The following is a 20,163-nucleotide window of genomic DNA, read 5'->3' on the forward strand; positions in this document are numbered from 1 at the left end:
AATTTAAGTCTTTCTTTCTCTTCATATATATGTTTCTACATGGCATTTTAAAATCCTTTACCATGCTTTCCAGGATGGGAAAAGTTAAGAATAATGAACTAATTTTCCTGCAGGATGAAATGAAATTTCAAGGTAGCGTAGCATTTGGAGTCATTCATATCTGTGTTTACAGTAAGTACAGCAGAGAGATGTGAAAAATGTAAAATTTGGTGAGCAAAAGAGCAAGAGAGAGCTTAAAATTTCTGACAAAGAAAGTGCAGAGAACACAGCTGTAGTTGTTAAATATATTAGTGGAATTAAGAACCATGTACTTTGTACTGGAAAGTTTCCTTGAGAGAAAGACCCCACTTCTCAAAGGCTCCAGTTTGTAAAAATGTAAAGTCATCAGAGAGGAGAGAGAATGAAAGAAGAACATGGTTGAAGAGATTTCCATTCCAGGAAACATCACTTAGGGCAATATTTTCCCAGGTTCAACTACCAAGATGCAAGGAGGCTACTACAGCTGTGTTCGATAGCTGGCAGACTGCATCTTCAGCTGTCAATGGAGCTTAGCAACATCATTTATGTGGTGCCCCTTTGCAGTCATACAATCTGCAAGAGGACAGGCTCAAAGCCTTGTGTTCGCAGGTCAGATTAGCAAAGGGTGAACTTGTACTGATTAATACTGATTGCAGGCTTGATGGGATTCAGATTCACTCAGGAGATAAGACTCTGAACATGCCTGTGGAATTTTTTCCAGAGAAGTTTTACTTAGGTAGAAGATCCAACCTGAATTTGAACACCAGTCTAAGGGTTTGGGTCCTGGATCAAAAAACAAAACAAAACAAAACAAAAACAAAAGCAAAAACAAAAAAACTAAACTAAAATGAGCAAGCCAGTAGAGCATCAGCAGTCCCACTCTGCTTCCTGCACAATGTAAACATCTTTCTGGTGTTCTTGCTCTCATAGCTAGAGGCCGTGTTATCACCCATATCCTGAAACTGGGAGCCTATACACTCTTTTTGTTCTGTGGTTTGTCACAGCAACAAGAGGACGACACAATATACATCTTTCTTATATTGCATATCTTTTTGTTTGTTTATTTGTTTTTCGAGACAGGAGACAGGGTTTCTCTGTATAGCTTTGCGCCTTTCCTGGAACTCACTCTGTAGCCTAGGCTGGCCTCGAACTCACAGAGATCTTCTGGCCTCTGCCTCCCAAGTGCTGGGATTAAAGTCATGTACCAGTACCACCCAGCTTATTGCACATCTTTTAATGGTGTATTTTTCATTGTAGTTATTTCACTTACCATATTAGTGAAAATGCGCCTATATTAATTAACTTTGCCAATGGAGTCCACACTTTTTGTGCCGTCAGCTTTGCTTGGTGCTTCCTTGTTGTTTTATTCATTTTGTTTCCATCTTGAAAACTGTATTTACCATTTCGTAAAAAACCAATCTAATGTGATACATTCTGTCAACTGTTGTTTCTTGAGGAATGTCTTTGTCTAGTAGACAGAGTAGTATTGGCCAGCTGTTTTGCTTTCATGGCTTCACTTGTGTGTGTTGTAATTTTCAGTATTAGGGGGAATATCATGCTCATCTTTTGGGCAGTTGCTTTGTAGATATGGCAAGTTGCTTTGCTCTCTCTGCTTTCAAGATGATCTTAGGTTTGATTTTGGCAATTGGATGGTAACTAACACATGTCTGAATCTATATTCCTTTGGCTCTATGCTCTCTGGCTCTAAATTTTTTTGTATTTCAATGTATACTTCATTTCCCAGATTCAGAAAAAAAATATTATAGGCTACAGTTTTGCAGTACATTATAAGCTGCACACAATAAGTATGTTCTGTTACTCATAGTTATCAAGATGTAAACTATGACTGAGCATTTGTTATCTATATGAAAATAGAACCTCTGAATTCAAATTCTTCCCCTCCTGTTCTTCATGTTTACAAGATTATAAATGAGGCCGTTATTATGGCCCATCCACCCTTCTAGAAGCTGGAAACACTGGATATACTTTACCACTTGCTGTGATAGCACCAGCATTCAGCAGCTGTGTGTTGCTCTATGGACTGACTTCCTTTTGAAGAGCAATTGATATTACTAATCTTATATCTGCTGGTCCCTATGTTTGCACAACCTCATCATGATTATTTTGAGTCAGATTCTCAGTTAACAAATATGCTTAAACCTTGCAGTTTAACCTACTATTTTTGGCTCATAAGGTAAAAATGGAGAGCCAATATCCCCAGGACAATCAAGGAAGAGTCATTAGCCTCACTATCAACTGAAAGTCTATATGAATTATTCTGAGTCTCTTAATTGAATTTTTAAATTTTCTTGAGTGCTATGTCAGTATGTAAGAATCTCCTTTTAATTCTATTAACACTATATACATTTTGAATCATGTACTTTGTTTCATTGATAATGTAATATAGGCATTTATTCTTTTTAAGACATTATGCATATGAGTATAATAACATCTTATTAATTATCCCATGCATATAATCAAGTATTAAAATATATAATCCCCCTAAATGAATCAACTCAAATAGTAATCACCAGATATTTTTTTAACTTTACATTCATGCATCAGATGATGTATCATACAGAACATTTTGAGTCACATGTATCCATTGCAACTTAACCATCACTTTCCCCATCTGCCTCCATTTATGGTTTTCCATGAAGTCAGCAGCCTGCTCAGGAAGGAATCCTCTTCTCAGTCTAGGCCCATTAACTTGGAGGTCTCTAGTATGAAACTACAGCTGCAATGTGGTTTTTATTCAAGGCCATAAGTAAGATTATCCACCTATTTCCTTAAATGAATTAATTGTCTCAGTGGATAAATGGGTAATCAGCCCATGATCACCCAGGACTATGGTGTCATACACATGTTTGGTTTTGTTTTTTTTTTTAATTGGCAGAGGCTGGGACTCAGTATAATTATGAAATTACTGACTCAGTTAATTATTAAGCTAGATTAGTTTTACCTAATGTTATTACTTCATATACATGTCATAAAATGTTACTTATTGTTGCTTCCTGTACACATTTATACATAAAAATCTATTTATGCATAAACATGTGTATATACATATTATGATTATCTAGACAACCCCCACCTGTATTATCTTTGTTCAAATATTATACTGTTGATAATTAGACCATATATGTATAGAAATCTTGCCAAATACCCCAAACAACAAACACTACAAAATATATGAAGCAAGAATTTATGTCTAATTAATAGCAAATGTAAATTCAACTAGAAGCAATTTTTATCCAGTCCTTCAATTAAAGCAACTTTTAAAATACCAAAACTTAGGCTTACTGAATTAAGAAGATGTTTCTTATTATATAACAAAATATAGCCTTCCAATAATTATATACCATTTTAGCCCAGCACTCTCTACCAAGTAACAGACCCTGGCCAACTTGAATGTAACTATAAATTTAACCAGAAGACACTTTTAGCCAACCACTCAGTTGCTATAAATACTGATTTCATTTAACACACAAATTAACAAAAAAGGAAGTTATCGTGCAAATACACATGATGTGGTGCCTCGCCATCCTAACTCAGATATTTCCATTCCAAAACCTGAATCAAGACTGCGCTGTTTTACAAATGAATAAAAACAGGTGAAAGTGTTCAGTTTTCCTCTACACAGTGTACCAGCTGCCATTGTAGAGATGCCATTGAGAATTGGAATGGTCTCTAATTCAAATGGTCATCACTTCAGCTTGATTATTGTAAGGACTCTATAAAATATATACAAAAACAAAAATATTAGACCAGACATTCCTTTATCTTGGTTGGGATATGCTGTAACTATTAACAAGAAATGTGTATGCTATCAAAGGATTGGCAGAAGGGGAAAGATTATAATGGCTCAAAGGAACAGGAGGACAATTTAGATTTAGGTAGTTGTGAAAAGCTTTCTAGAGGGATTGACAAGGTGGCAGTTTGATGAGTCTTGAAAGAGCAAAGTTGGGTGCATTATAAATGATGAAAAGGAGATACTGTGATCAAAATTTCTATGAAGTAATGTTCAAAGAGACTTAAATCCAAAATTTAGACTTGGAGCTGTGAGCAGCAGATTGCTTACTTATCATGGGTAAAGCTCTGAATTTACCCCTCAGCACACATATCCCTCACCACCCAACAACCATAATACTCTCTTATACTATTGATTCAATCCTGTAGGAGTATCTCATTATAAAATAAATAGAGCAAGTCACATAATTTTAGGTATCCTCCTAAGGCTGATAATTACTTATCTTACTATGTAAGATATAGTATATTGATCATTTTATACACTGTCTCATTTAGTGCCCACAATAATCCTATTATATAGGCTTCATGGTGCATATTCTTACAATTTTCATGATCACCATAATCAGTAGCTATTAACAGGCATTGTCTAGAGATAGTTTAACAATGAAGACTATCAGATTCCAAATGTTCATTGTGAGTTTTGATGTTATTTTGATTAAAAGTTTCACAACTTGAATTTTTATGTTTTTTTTCTTATTTTGGTGTGTGTGTGTGTGTGTGTGTGTGTGTGTGTGTGTGTGTGTGTGTGTGTATGTGTGTGTGTGTACGTGCTGTGATAAGTCTGTGTGTAAGTCACAGGGCAATTTGTAGGAGTCAATTCTCTCCTTTTACTAAGAGCATTCTGGGGCTTGAGCTCAGGTTTGTCATAAGTATCCTTACTGACAGAGACTAAATCATCTTGTCATCCCATGGATATTTTTTACAGATTTTCCCAAAGTCAGTTCAGAATTAGGTTGTAGGATTTCAAACTACTTTTGGAAGATTTTGAAAAGGTCCCCTGGAACATCAGAAAGGGCCATATTGAATCAATTAGATATGTTTGATATAAATTATAAGGAAATTATTGTCAAATAGTAATTGATACTTAATACTTGAGTTATATTTTTGGTTTATTGATAAGAGCTCCATAAATTGTTTTAAAATGTAAAGACCTAATAGCCCTAGCATAACTCTTTCATAAACCTAGTTATTTTACAATGTCATATGAAATGGATATAGCAAGTTTCTTTGTCAATCACATCAATTTTTTTTATTGAACCCTTGATGTTTTAGTTATCAAGGAGACTCCTGGTAGGCCCTCTGAAAAGTTTCTTATTGATTTGCTATCACAATCTTGAATTGAATTTAAAGAAACTCAGAATTTTCACTAAAAAAACAAAACAAAACAAAACAAAACAAAACAAAACCCTAGGTCATAAAACTACCATTCTAACATAGGCAGAAATCATTGATTTGAATGAAAAAATTTGGCAGATTTTTATTCTGGTTTAGCTGTTGTTGGAAGGCACAATTTTAATGATCTATACAAAATTGATCTGTAATAAATTGCCTATGATGGCCATGTCACAGACAATGTTTCCTGACTAGGATAATCAGGACTGGTGCTTGAAAAGAAGCAATGTCAACATTAAACATAGTATATTCTATGAGGTCTTTTAAGTACAAAATCATGTCATCTGCAAATAGGGATACTTTGATATCTTCCTTTCCTATTTGTTTTCCTTTTGTCTTATTGCTCTAGTTAAGATTTTGATTGAAATACTGAATAAGAGCAGAGAGAGTGAAACATTCTTTTATTCCAAATTTGGGGCGAAGTGATCTTGTTGTCAATATTTAGCATAATGTTTGCTATAAGTTTTACCTATGTAAATTTTATTGTGTTGAAATGTCCTCTGTCTACTACTTTCTTTAGGACTTTTATCATGAATACATGCCAATTTTATAAAATTTCTTTTCTCTGTTGATAGGATCACTTAGGATATCCTTAAATCTGTTTGTATGGTATGTTTATAGATTTGTCTAGGTTGAACCAACTTTGCATGCCAGACATAAAACTAACTTAGCCATTATAAATGATCACCTTAATGTATTCTTTAAAGTATTTTGTGAATAATTTTTTCATCAACATTCATCAGAAAAAATTAGTCTACAGTATACTTTGTTTGCTGTGTCTTTTATTATTTGGATATCAGAAAATTTTGTACAAGAACTAGTAGACTTTGGGAGTTATTTGTGGAGAAGAACAAATATATTGTATATGTGATAAATGTAAGGATTTGAAGAAATTTAGTGTAGGAGGCTGTTTGTGTCCTTGCAAACTTTATGAACCCATGTTCCCAGTATCTTAGTGATGATGTGTTTGATATAATATGCCCCAGTGCAGAAGTAAGAGGTTGTTTGGGCCTTTCCAAGTTCCTTATAAGGAGGCTTGTGAGAGCCTATGAGACAGTATAAATATTATTTCTCAGTTATTTATTTGTTCAAGTAAATGATTTTTAAGTACTTCAAATCTACCAGTATTAGACTAGACTATAGGAACAGAATGTTAAAGTGTAGGCAACCCTTTTGTCAATATTTTTGTTCTCTAATAGTGAAATAAGCATTAAAATGTTGTGTCATAAAACTAGATAGAGTATCCTGAGAGGGGAAATCAATATTTTAAGGGGAGGGCAATGAAATATATATAAATGAAATATACATAAAATGGAAATAGGCAAGCAGAGGGCAGTTTGCCCTGAGGAACGCAATCTACAAAACAGAACAAAGAAGGAAGGGGAACACATAAGAACAAAGCACATTGGCATATTTAGGAAAATTTCATAATGCCTTTTCTTTGCATGTTGAGCAGGACACTTGAACTTTTCTTCTGGCCGCCTCATATGCAGTAGCAACATACAGCTCATACATAACCACCACACTCATGCAAAAGGAAATAAAATATTGCAGGAGGTAATTCATTTTACCCTACATATGAAACCACAAAGCATATATGGAAGAACTTGCTCAGCCAGGCTTTCCTGATGTAAATGAGGTTGAGGCTCAGACCTACAAATGGAGAGTGAAGCAGGGGACTTTGTTCAAGATCAGATTTGACTCATGTTCCCTCAAGAAGCTTCAGAGCTCCTAATTGAAACTTATCTATAGCAGGAACTTTCATGTCATAATATTTTACACAAGTCTTTACGGTCATCCGTTCTCCCCCAGAATTGGTAGCATAATGTTTTAGGAATGTTTCTTTCTTCCAGCTATCACAGGAATCCCTGGTAAGCAATAACTTAAATGTTTTATTTGTATTTATAGAGTATAGTATCAAAATACATTAGGTATTATTGTTCTTTTTCAAAATATCTGATGAGCAGTCAAATCACTCTCCATCTTCTTCTAATTCTTATCTCATTTTCCACTTTAGAATTTCACTGAACAGTGAAGATTGCTTTTGGAGTCTTTAAAAACCAATGGTCCTCCTTAATTTCATGATGCCATTTACCTCAGTTAAATATCTTATCCAATTAAGCCCTGTAGTGACTGTATTCGGATATATATATATTGAGGTAAACACAAATTAATTTGGTAATTGATTGGTGCTTAAATGTGCATGTTAGTGAATTATTATTTCTTTTTTGTTATTGCTACAAATTTTACATTTTATCACAATGATTAATTTAGAACCTCTCTGATATCAGTAGATTTACACCAAAGATGAAAGTAATAGTGCATGCTATAATAAAATTTAGTTCTTCTGAATTGAATTCATATTTTAAGTCATGAATAACTCAAGATGTTAATCATTTTAAATTATCAAGTTAAAAACATCAGCTATAAGAGTTTACTTTTACAGGTTTGTTCTTAAAAATATTTTTTTATTCATTGAGAATGTCCTACATGTATATCATGTATTATGATCATAGCCACCATTCATTTCTCCCTCCAATTTCACTTATAACTTTCCACAAGTACATCTCCCTCCCAATTTCATGCCCTTCATTTTTGCTTTTACTCTTCCTGCTAAAATCATTTAATGCTACCCTTATACGTATGTGTGTGGGATCATCTAGTGGACCATAGGCAGCCTGCCTGCCAGTTGCCACAAGTGCAAAGGACAGTGACTAATCATTTCCTAGCTTCCATCAGCTACTAATAACACCACACCCGGGAGTGGAGCCTCATGAGCTTTTCTCCCATTCATGCTCAAATTTTTACTAGCTTGATGTTGTCCAAGTTTTTTGCAGGTAACCACAGCTGCTATGAGTTCATGAAAGCAACACATTTTCATAGCACTTTCCCCCATCTTGTGTTATTTTCAACCATCTTCTACAGTGTCTCTTGAGCCCTGGGGGAAGAGGTGTTGATATGGATGTATCATTTAGGAAGGAACTCCCATAGTCACTTATTCTTAGCACCTTGGCCAGTTATGAATTTTTGCATTTCAATCACTGCAGAAAGAAGCTTGCCTGACCAAGACTGGGAATAGCCAAGATCTGTGAGTAAAATATAAGTATTTAAAAGACACTTTGACAGTATGGTCATTTAGCAAAATAGCAATAGCAGGTTCTCCTCTAGGACAGATGATTTCCCATCCATTGGCTTTTGACCAGATTTACAATACCAGCAATGGATTCCCTTCTGTGAAATGGGTCCCAAATGCAATCAGGAGGGCACTGGCCACTCTCACAATCAGGCCACTATTGCACCAATGCCCAAATCTAGTCTGGTGTCCCAGTATTTCAGAGTGCAGGAAGAACACTATATAAGAACATTGATATCTTTTCTCTACTAGCAGCATCCATAGAACCTTTGGCACTATGAAAGCTAGCCAGCAGGTCTAGTCAGTATGAGATTGATTCTTCCATGTCCCATAACCAATGTGTGGTGTCTTCTGTGACATAGTTTTACCATCTAGTTATGTTAGACAACCAAGAGCAAACAATGGTAATAGCCTATATTGTTTCAAATACCACTTGGATCTCATTGATTAATAATTCCAGGGAGATATCCCAGACCTGGCACTGAGATTTTCACTTTATAACCCATGCCTTCTGGGAGCAGCACTGTCTACCCATGCAAACTACCTCAATTCAAATCCTTTATCTGTATTCTCAATACATATTCTGTAACTACCTACAAACCTGTATGTTTCCATAAAGGTGTTTTGTTTGTTTGTTTGTTTGTTTGTTTTTGTACAACCTTAGTTTATGGTAACACACCTATTTTTCTCTTTCCCATTTCACATCCCAATTTGAGCATTTACTCCTCAAATATCCCACTCTTTCTTTCATATCATATGTATTCTATCTTTCCTAATTATACTTTTAATTGGGCTGCAAGTTAGTAAGTTTCCTTATGGATTTCCATACACTCTTCATTTGGTTAACCCTTACCCTCTCCCTGATTAAGCCTTTATACCCCCAGTATCTCCCCTCCCTAATCTCCATTTACATATATTATACCACTCTCCATGTCTGCCATGGTAGCATTCTAGTTTCTGGTGTACACTTGTGCCCAAAGTTAAACACACAAAACATCCAAAGCTGAAATCCCCACATGAGAGAACATAATAAGACATATGTCTTTCCATGCCTGAGTTACCTAATGAGTATATTCTCCAGTCATATCCATATAGCTGCCAATATAATGATTTCAATTTTTTCCTCTACAGCTGAATAAAACTCAATTGTGTATCTGTACCATATTTGCGTTATCCATATATCAGTTAATGGACATCTAGATTAATTAAATTTCCTGAGTTTTATGAGTAACATCAGTGAATATGGATGAAAAAAATGTGTCTTTACATGTCTATAAACATAAAACCCTTTGACTAAATGCCCAAGAATGGCATAAATAGGTCAAATGTTAGTTCTGTCTTTAGGTTAAAATAAATGAATAAAAATTAAAATAAAAAACCCCTCCAGACTTGTTTCCAAAGTAGCTGCACAAATTTTCACTACTACCAACAACGTATGAGAGTTTCCCTTTTCCTATATCCACACTAACTTTTGGTATCATTTGCATCCCTAATAAGGCCAATCTCATCTCATTTTAATTTGTGTTTCCCTGACCACTAAGAATGTTTAGTGATTTTAAAAGTTTCTTTGTCACAATTTGTTTATCTGTTCAGTTTCATGACCCACTTTTTACTAGGTTGTGTTACCTTGATGTTTAATTTTGAGTTCTTCGTGTATTCTAGAGACTGTTAATCTGTCAGATGTATAACTGGCATTTCTCTCGTTCTGGGAGCTGCCTCTTCATGGGACTGGGATTCCTTTGATGTATAGATACTCCTTTTCAGGGCATTCCACTTGTCAACTTCTGGTTTCATTTCCTGCTCTACCAGTCCTACCCAGAAATCCCTTAGATGTTCCTATAAGTTAGAGCATTTTCTTGTAGCACTTTCAGAGTATGTGGTTCTATTGATGTGCTTAATCCTTTGGAATTGGGATTCGTGCAGGGTAAAAAAAAATGAGGATCTAATTTCATTTTTCTACATTCAACTTCACAGTTTGACCAGCACAATTTGTTAAAGATACCCTCTCTTCCTCAATGAATATTTTTAGCATCTTTCTCAAACATCAGTTGGCTATTGTTCCATGGGCTTATACTGGTGTGGTGATAGTGTGTCCCCCAATATATTGTGTACCCTAATAAACTTATCTGGGGTCAGAGAACAGAACAGCCACTAGATAGATATAGAGGCTACAAAATGGTGGCACACATACTTTTAATCCTATCATTTGGAAGACAGAGATCCGTCCGGATCTCTGTGAGTTCAAAGCCACACTGGAACCAGCCAAGCATCATGATATAGACCTTTAATCCCAGGAAGTGATGGCAGGAAGCAGAAAGGTACATAAGGCATGAGGAACAGGAAGTAGAGGCTTTTAAGTTTTTAGGCTGTTAGCAGTAGTTCTGCTAAGATCCATTTAGATGAGGACTCAGAGGTTTCCAGTTTGAGGAAACAGGATAGGCTGAGAAGTAGGTAAAGTGAAGTTAGCTGTGGCTTGTTCTGTCTCTCTGAACTTTCATAACTTACTCCAATAGCTGGCACTGAGGTTTTTGTTTTTTAATTAATAAGACCATTTACAATTCATGTTTCATACTTGGTCCAATATTCTATTCCAATGGTTTGTGTGTCTGTTTTTATTGTCAGTGCCATGCTACTTTTCCTACTATAGCTCTCTAGTATAATTAGAAATCAGGTATATGATACCTCCCATAGTACTCTTATTGTTTAGAATTGCTTTAGTTACCCTTGGTCTTTTGTACTTTCATATAATTTTCTATTGTTTTTTTTAATATGTCTGTGAAAAATGTTCTCTATTTGTCATTGTGAATGCAATACATTGTAGATTTCTTTTTGAGGGTGACAATATTCAAGAGACTACTTCTTCTGATCCGCAAGTGAGGAAGTTCGCTCTCCTTTAGTATCTTCCTGATTTGTTTTGTAGTTTCCCTTGCAGCAGTCTTTCAATTCTTTGGTTAGTTTTATTCTCTCTTTTTTTTTTTTTTTGCAATCATATTATCTCGTGTGTGTGTGTGTGTGTGTGTGTGTGTGTGTGTGCGTGTGTGTGTGTGTGCGTGTGTGTGTGTGTGTGTTATATTATGGGTGAAATTGTTTTCCTTATTTTCCAATATGTTTGTGCTTGCTAGATAGAAAGGCTATTGATTTTTGTATATTAATTTTGTATTACACCACTTTAATAAAACGTGCTTATAAGCTGGGCAATGGTGGTGTGTGGTGGGTATTGTGTTCCCCAAAATATTGTGTGTTCCCTGAAATAAACATATCTGGGGTCAGAGAACAGACAGCCACTAGAACAAAGCCAAAAATGGTAGAAAATGGGAAGAGTAAGCTATAGCAGAAGTTGGGCAGTGGTGGTACACACCTTTAATCCCAGCACTCGGGAGATAGAGCTAGCTGGATCTCTGAGTTCAAGGCCACTTTAGAAACAGCTAAGCATGGTAACCCACGCCTTTAATCCTAGGGAGTAGGGGCAGAAAGAGAAAAGTATATAAGGCGTGAGGACCAGGAACTAAAGAGAAAAACATATAGTTAAGCATAACTGGAGAAGTATTCAGGCTTTGGAGCAGCACAGTTCAGCTGAGAGCCATTGGGATGAGGACTCAGAAGCTTCCAGCCTGAGAAAAAAGGATCATCCAAGGAACTAGCAAGGTGAGATAGCCATGGCTTGTTCTGCTTCTCTGATCTTCCAGCAATCACCCCAATAACTGGCCTCAGGTTTGAGTTTTATTAATAAGACTCTTTAAGATTCATGTTACAGTGGTACATGCCTTTAGTCCTAACATTTGGGAGGCAGATGCAGACAGATCTCTGTGAGTATGAGGCCAGCCTGATCTACAAAGTGAGTCTCAGTACAGTCAAGACTGTTACACAGAGAAACCCTTTCTCAAAGGGAGGTGGTGGTTAATCAAGTATAGGGTGTTTCTGGTGGAGTCTTTAGAATCTCTTAAGTACAGAATCATATATATCATTTGTAAATAGGAATACTCTGACTTATTTTCCTCCTTGTATCCATTTTTATTTCCTCATCTTATGGCACTAGCTAAATGTTCAAGCAATATCTTGAAAATGAATGGAGAAAGTGAGATTTTTTCTGTCTTGTTCCTGATCATAGAAGGAATGTCTTAGGATGTTTTTTCCATTTATAATGATGTTGGCTATAGTTTTGTCATAGACAGCCTTTATTGTGTTGAATTATGCTTTTTCCACTCCCAGATTCTCCATGACTGTAATCATGAAGGGGTGTTAGATACTATTAAAAGGATTTTTCTGCATCTTGTGAGATGTTCATGTGATTTCTGACTGAGTCTTTGCATATGATGAGTTACATGTATTTATTTATGCATACTGAATCATCCTTGTATTGCTAAATTCAAGATCTTTATGTTCCCATGATTCTCTTCCTCTAACCTAACTATGTCCAATAGAAAGTAAATGGGAAATATTTATGTACTCTTCACTTCCCCACAAATTACAATTAAAAGAGATCACAGAATTTTAATAACAACTTTCATTTGACCTAGCTTATTGAAAATATTATCACTTATTATTTCAACATGTTATCAATATTCAAGTTATTTCTATACTATTTTATATTTTTGTACTAAGTCTCTTCAAAACTTAATCCATATTTAATTCTCAGAGCATATCATACTTTAGATCACTCATGTGTTAGATGGACTTTACAGCCACATGTAGCTCATGACTACCATAAAGGAGAGCACACGTGTGGTGTTGGTTGTTTTTGCTCTTTACTCTTTGGCTCTTTGCTATTTGGAGGACCTCCACCCAACTCCCAAATAAATCACACTTGGAGACTTACTCTTACTTATAAATGGCCACCTTTAGCTTGGCTTAATGTTAGCCAGCTTTTCTTAACTTTAAATTATCCCATCTAACTTTTGCCTCTGGGCTTTTACATTTCTCTTACTTCTGTATATCTTACTCTTATGTTATGGCTGGTTGTGTGGTTGTAAGGCTGGCCCCTAGCATCCTCCTCTCCTTGTTCTCTTACTTCTCCTCCTTTCTCCAAGATTTCTCCTTCTATTTATTCTTTCTGCCCGCCAGCCAGCCCCACCTATCCTTTCTTTTGCTTCACTATTGGCTGTTCAGCTCTTTATGAGACCATCAGGTGTTTTAGACAAGCAAAGTAACACAGCTTCACAGAGTTGAACAATGCAACATAAAAAAAAAATGCAACACATCTTTGCATCATTAAACAAATGTCCCACAGCACAAACAAATGTAACACATGTATGTTGTAAGCTACATTAACTCTACCCATCAAGCCTTTCATGTCTATTTTTCTCTGGTTTCTTATTTACTTTTCCTTTGAATAAAAGATCAATAATTTATAGCTACATGTTTTCACTCTACACTCACTCTTAAATTTCATACCCTAAATATACTTTTCTGACTACTTCCTGAAATCCATATGCATAGATATGCAATGATAGCAGCAGCATCAGGCTGAAGGTTGACTGAATGCTGTTTGTTTTCTCTCTCACTTCATCCTCCCCCACTCCTTAGTGCCTATGCTGAGAGTAAACTTCAGCCCTTATGTATGCTCTGTAAGCCTTCTATCACTGAACTATAGCCCCATTCCAACTGCAGCGTTCTATATGTAAAATATCACAATATTTCTTATATAAAATTCCAACACTTAATTTTCACAAAATTCTATGAAATATGCACTGTGATCCTACTTCTAAGGTGAGGGAGCAGAGGCTCAAATGTGTTTAATAATTGATACTAAGTTCCCATGCTGGTATTGAAGTCAATCTGTGTCCTTCTTAAATATAAGCTGCACTTCAAGGAACCTAACATGTGATAGTCTGGATTCCATGTTCTGATAGGTGTGTTCTAGAGTGACTAGAAAAGAACAAGGCTATAAAGTTTTGAGACAGGTGTTGACAGGAAACTGAAAAGGGTCAAGAAACAATGGAATTCCAAGTATCGCTGTGAACCATCCTTACAGACAGAAGTCTGTGCTTCTTAGTCCCCAAGATTTTTTTTCTTAATATTCCCAAAATTGGATGCTAAAATTAAATCTTTCACTTCAGTTTTAACATTATGGTAGGTCAAAACTGTTTGGAGTCAAAGTAACTCCATAAGTCTGTGAAGAAATACAACTCTACCAGCAAAATAAGCAGTATTTTGAGGAGATGTGTTTAAATGAATGCATATACAATGACAGGATCATTGCTTATAATTGAACTAAAATCAAGACCAAAGTTGAAAGTTTGATAATATCTAACTACTTTGTTGAACTTTATTAAAACACTGATTTTGCTGGATTTTCTGTATTTACAGGACTGATGCTTAACTAACCCACCACAGGGAAGATTTTAGAAGAAAACCTGTCTATTTCAAAAGACTGACACATACTTTATGCCTTGTCATGTGTCCCAACACTTGACAAAGTTATATACAGGTCATTGATTTTGGTCATTTTTTTATGATATGATACAAAGTAGTCATAGAAATACAATATAACTTTTTAGGCACACATCAAACATCCTAAGATCATGCATCTTCATAGAGCTGAATATGCAAATTCTGCATAGTAGTTTAAACTTGTTATTTTGAAAGAGGGAACCCATTGATATCTTACTAATTGGTTTTTACACCACTGAAGAGGTGCTGAAATTGACAGGAAAGAAATCTCTAACAGTATGTGAGAAAGGGATCATTTTGAGAATCACCATATGTTTTGAGAAATTTAGACATTGCAGCACAAGTCCAAATAATCAGGACTCAGTTTTCCTATATTTGGAGTGCATTCATTAAAACTGCTATAATAACACTAAGGATATACTTGCTAATTCTAAAAAGACTAAAGCTATAACTTCAGCTTTGATCTTATAGGCATAGCTTCTTTCCCTTACAATGCTTTTTATATAGTTGTACATAGTTGGCACATACCTTGCATTACAAGAAGTAGTAACAAAGATAATTTTCTGTGGTTCCTGGTACAAACTTGAGTTATAATCTGTATTCTATAGACTCATGAAAAGGATCCTTGGAAATTGAAGGTCTTGAATTGGTGTTTGAATAATGGCTCAGTTTGTGTCTAACTAAGGTCAAATAGTTTTCAAATTGCTAAATTATAATTCCTACCAACTCATAGGAAAAATACTGGATTTTATTTGTAATACTAGAATTTACATGAGTCTTTATCTATAATTGGTCATTTGAGCCATAATAGGTCATCCCATTCAAACCATTCTGAGACCTGGCTTGGAGGAAACAGGGCACTCAATGTATGACCATAGACAATATAGTATACAATAAGTAAGAATGAGGTAGTAACATTTATGATATTCAGATAAACACATCTCTTCTCTTTTCTGCTTCATGCCAATGGATGATGCCATTCATTGACAATGTTTAAAGTGCAATTTTGTATGCTGGATCTGACATCTCACATTAATACACACTAAACTCTCACAATGTGTTAACTGAATATCTGTAGTCATCTATAGTCAGAGATTTCTACTTTTAGCATCCAGTTATGCCAGCACCATTTGTTGAAGATGCTTTCTTTTTTCCATTGTACATTTTTGGCTTCTTTGTCAAAAATTATATGTTCAGAAGTGTATGGTTTAATGCCAGGGTCTTCACTTTGATTGCATTGGTCCACATGTTGGTTTTTATGCCAGTATTAAGCTGTTTTTATTATGGTAACTCTATAGTAGAGCTTGAGGTCAGGGATCTTGATGCCTCCAGAGGTTGTTTTATTGTACAGGATTCTTCTGACTATCCTGGGTTTCTTGCTTTTCCATATGAAGTTGAGTATTATTCTTTCCAGGTCTATGAAGAATTTTGTTGGTAATTTGATGGGGATTGCATTAAATCCTTTAGTAAGATCGCCATTTTTAATATGTTAATCCTGCCTATCCATGAGCATGGGAGATCTTTCCATTTTCTGACATCTTGTTCAATTTCTTTTTTAAGGGACTTAAAGTTCTTGTCATATAGGTCCTTCACATGCTTAGTTAGAGTAACCCCAAGGTATTTTATATCATTTGTGGCTATTGTAAAGGGTGATGTATCTCTGATTTCCTTCTCAGCCTGTTTGTCTATGGTATATAGGAGGGCTACTGATTTTTTGGGTTGATCTTGTATCCTGCAATGTTGCTGAAGGTGTTTATAAGCTGTATCAGTTCCTTGGTTGAATTTTTGGGGTCACTTATGTATACTATCATGTCATCTGCAAATGGGGAAAGCTTGACTTCTTCCTTTCCAATTTGTATCCCCTTGAACTCCTTATGTTGTCTTATTGCTCTGGCTAGAACTTCAAGTACTGTATTGAATAAGTATTGCCTTGTTCCTGATTTTAGTGGTATTGCTTTGAGTTTCTCTCCATTTAATTTGATGTTGGGATTTGGCCTGCTGTAGATTGCCTTTATTATGTTTAGGTATGTTCCCTGTATTCCTGATCACTCCAAGACCTTTATCATAAAGGAGTGTTGGATTTTGTCAAATGCTTTTTCTGCATCTACCGGGATGATCATGTGGTTTTTCTTTGAGTTTGTTTATATGGTGTATTACATGGATGGACTTTCATATATTGAACCACCCTTGCATCCCTGGGATGAAGACTACTTGATCATGGTGGATAATTGTTTTGATGTGTTCTTGGAGTCTGTTTGCCAGTATTTTATTGAGTATTTTTGCATCAATGTTCATAAGGGAGATCGGTCTGTAGTTCTCTATCTTTGTTGCATCTTTGTTCGGTTTAGGAATCAGGGTAATTATAGCCTCATAGAAGGAGTTTGGTAATATACCTTCTGCTTCTATTGTGTGGAACAATTTAAAGAGCATTGGTATTAAGTCTTCTTTGAAGATCTGGTAGAATTCTGCAGTGAAACCATCTGGTCCTGGGCTTTTTTGGTTGGGAGAATTTTAATGACTGATTCTATTTCCTTAGGCGATGTTGGACTATTTAAATGGTTTATCTGGTCTTGATTTAACTTAGGTATGTGGAAACTATCCAGGAAATTATCCATTTCTTTTAGATTTTCCAGTTTTGTGGAGTAGAGGTTTTTGAAGTATGACCTGATGATTCTCTGGATTTCCTCACAGTCTGTTGTTATATCCCCCTTTTCATTTGTGATTTTGTTAATTTGGATGCTCTCTGTCTTTTGGTTAGTTTGGATAAGGGCTTGTCTATCTTGTTGATCTCAAAGAACCAACTCTTTGTTTCATTAGTTTTTTGTATTGTTCTCTTTATTTCTATTTTATTGATTTCAGCTCTCAATTTGATAATTTCCTGGTGTCTGTTCCTCCTGGGAGACTTTGCTTCTTCTTGTTCTAGAGTTTTCAGGTGTGCTGTTAAGTCACTAGTATGAGATTTCTCCAACTTCTTTATGTGGGCATTTAGTGCTATGAATTTCCCTCTTAGCACTGCTTTCATAGTGTCCCCTAAGTTTGGGTATGTGTTGTATTCATTTTCATTGATCTCTAGGAAGTCTTTAATTTCTTTCTTTATTTCTTCCTTAACCAATTGGTGATTCAGTTGAGCATTATTCAGTTTCCATGAGATTGTAATTTTTCTGTAGGTTTTTTGTTGTTGTTGAAATCTAACTTTCAACCATGGTGGTCTGATAGAACACAGGAGGTTATTCCAATTGTTTTCTATCTATTGAGATTTGCTTTGTGGCCAAGTATGTGGTCGATTTTAGAGAAGATTCCATAGGGTGCTGAGAAGAAGGTATATTCTTTTTTGTTTGGGTGGAATGTTCTGTAGATATCGATTAAGTCCATTTGAGCCATAACATCAGTTACGTCCATTATTTCTCTCTTAAGGTTCACTTTGGCCAATCTGTCCAGAGATGAAAGTGGGGTGTTGAAGTCTTCCACTATTAATGTGTGGGGTTTTATATGTGATTTAAAGTTTTATAATAATGTTTCTTTTACATATGTGGGTGCTCTTGGGGCATAAATGTTCAGAATTGAAACTTCATCTTAGTGGATCTATCCTGCAATGAGTATGTAATGTCCTTCATTAGCTCTTTTGATTGATTTTAGTTTGAAGTCTGTTTTGCTGGATATTAGGATGGCTACACCAGCTTGCTTCTTAAGACCATTTGATTGGAAAGTCTTTTCCCAGCCTTTTATTCTTAGGAGGTGTCTATCTTTGAATTTGAGGTGTGTTTCTTGTATGCAGCAGAATGATGGGTCCTGTTTTCGTAGCCATTCTGTTAGTCTGTGTCTTTTTATAGGTGAATTAATTCCATTGATATTAACGGATATTAATGACCAGTGATTGTTTGTTCCTGTTATTATTTTTTATTTTTTGGTGGTAGTGTGTGTGTACTTCTCTTCTTTGGGGTCTCCTGCTGTGGTGTTATCTATTGCCTGTGTTTTCCAGGGTGTATCTGACTTTCTTAGGTTGGAATTTTCCTTCTAGTGCTTTCTATAGGGCTAAGTTTGTGGATAAGTATTCTTTAAATCTGGTTTTGTCTTGGAAGGTCTTGTTTACTCCATATATGATGATTGAAAGTTTTCCTGGGTATATTAGTCTAGGCTGGCATCCATGGTCTCTTTGTGTCTGCATTATATCTGTCCAGGTCCTTCTGGCTTTCAAAGTCTCCATTGAGAAATCAGGTGTTATTCTGATGGGTTTGCCTTTATAAGTCACTTGGCTTTTTTCCTTTGCTGCCCTTAATATTCTTTCTTTATTCTGTACATTTAGTTGTTTAATTATTATGTGGCGAGGGGAATTTTGGGGGGGTCTAGTCTGCTTGGTGTTCTATAGGCTTCTTGTATCTTCATAGTCATTTCCTTCTTTAAGGTGGGAAAGTTTTCTTCTATGATCTTGTGAAATATATTTTCTGTGCCTTTGAGTTGTTATTCTTCTCCTTCCTCTATCCCTATTAGTCATAGGTTTGGTCTTTTCATGGTGTCCCAAATTTCTTGGACATTTTGGGTCATGACTTTGTTGGCTTTAGTGTTTTCTTTGACTGATGAATCTATTTCTTCTACCATATCTTCAACACCAGAGATCCTCTCTTGCATTCTCTTGGTTATACTTGAATCTGAAGTTCCTGTTTGTTTACTCAGATTTTCTATTTCCAGCATTCCTTCTGCTAGTGTCTTCTTCATTTTTTCAATTTCCCTCTTCAGGTCTTGGACTGTTCTGTTTCCCTCATCTGTTTCATTGCTTTTTCATGATTTTCTTTCAGGGACTTTTTGTTTTCTTCTGCTTTAACTGTCCTTTCCTCTAGTTTTTTACAACATTCTTTCCATGTTTTGTTTCTCTGTTCCTCCACTTTATTTTTTATTTCTTCCATATAAGGCTCTAGCCTCTTCATGATGTTACTTATAAGGTTGTTTTCTTCTTCTTCTTCCATTCTGTGATGTTTAGGTCTAGCTGTTGGAGAAGGGCTAGGTTCTGGTGATGCTGTATTGCTCTCTATTTTGTTGTATGTACTTCTGCCTTGACATCTTCCCATCTCCTGTTGGGTTTTTTTTTTGGTCTCATTGGTGTACTTGGTCCAGAGAGAGCTGACAGATTTAGGGAGCCTCTCTCTGGTCCATATGGATGCTCTGGTCCAGATGAGAGTGCTGGCCGGATGGGAGCTGGGGGCTACTCTCTGAGTCTCAGGAAGTACCTGGGGTCTCCTTATCTTGTCCAGGTGGGAGCTCCTCTTGTCCAGATGGGAGTTCCAGGGCAGATGGTAGCTGGGGGCTCTGGTTCAGATTGGAGTTCTGGGGCAGGATGGGAGTTGGGGTCTGGTCTTTGAGTCTCAGGAAGTGACTGGGGTCTAGGGCAGATGGGTGTGAGGGCAGGTTATGGAGATTGCAGGGTC

This window comes from Onychomys torridus, chromosome 23 (genome assembly GCF_903995425.1).
Source record: "Onychomys torridus chromosome 23, mOncTor1.1, whole genome shotgun sequence".
Classification (NCBI taxonomy): domain Eukaryota; kingdom Metazoa; phylum Chordata; class Mammalia; order Rodentia; family Cricetidae; genus Onychomys; species Onychomys torridus.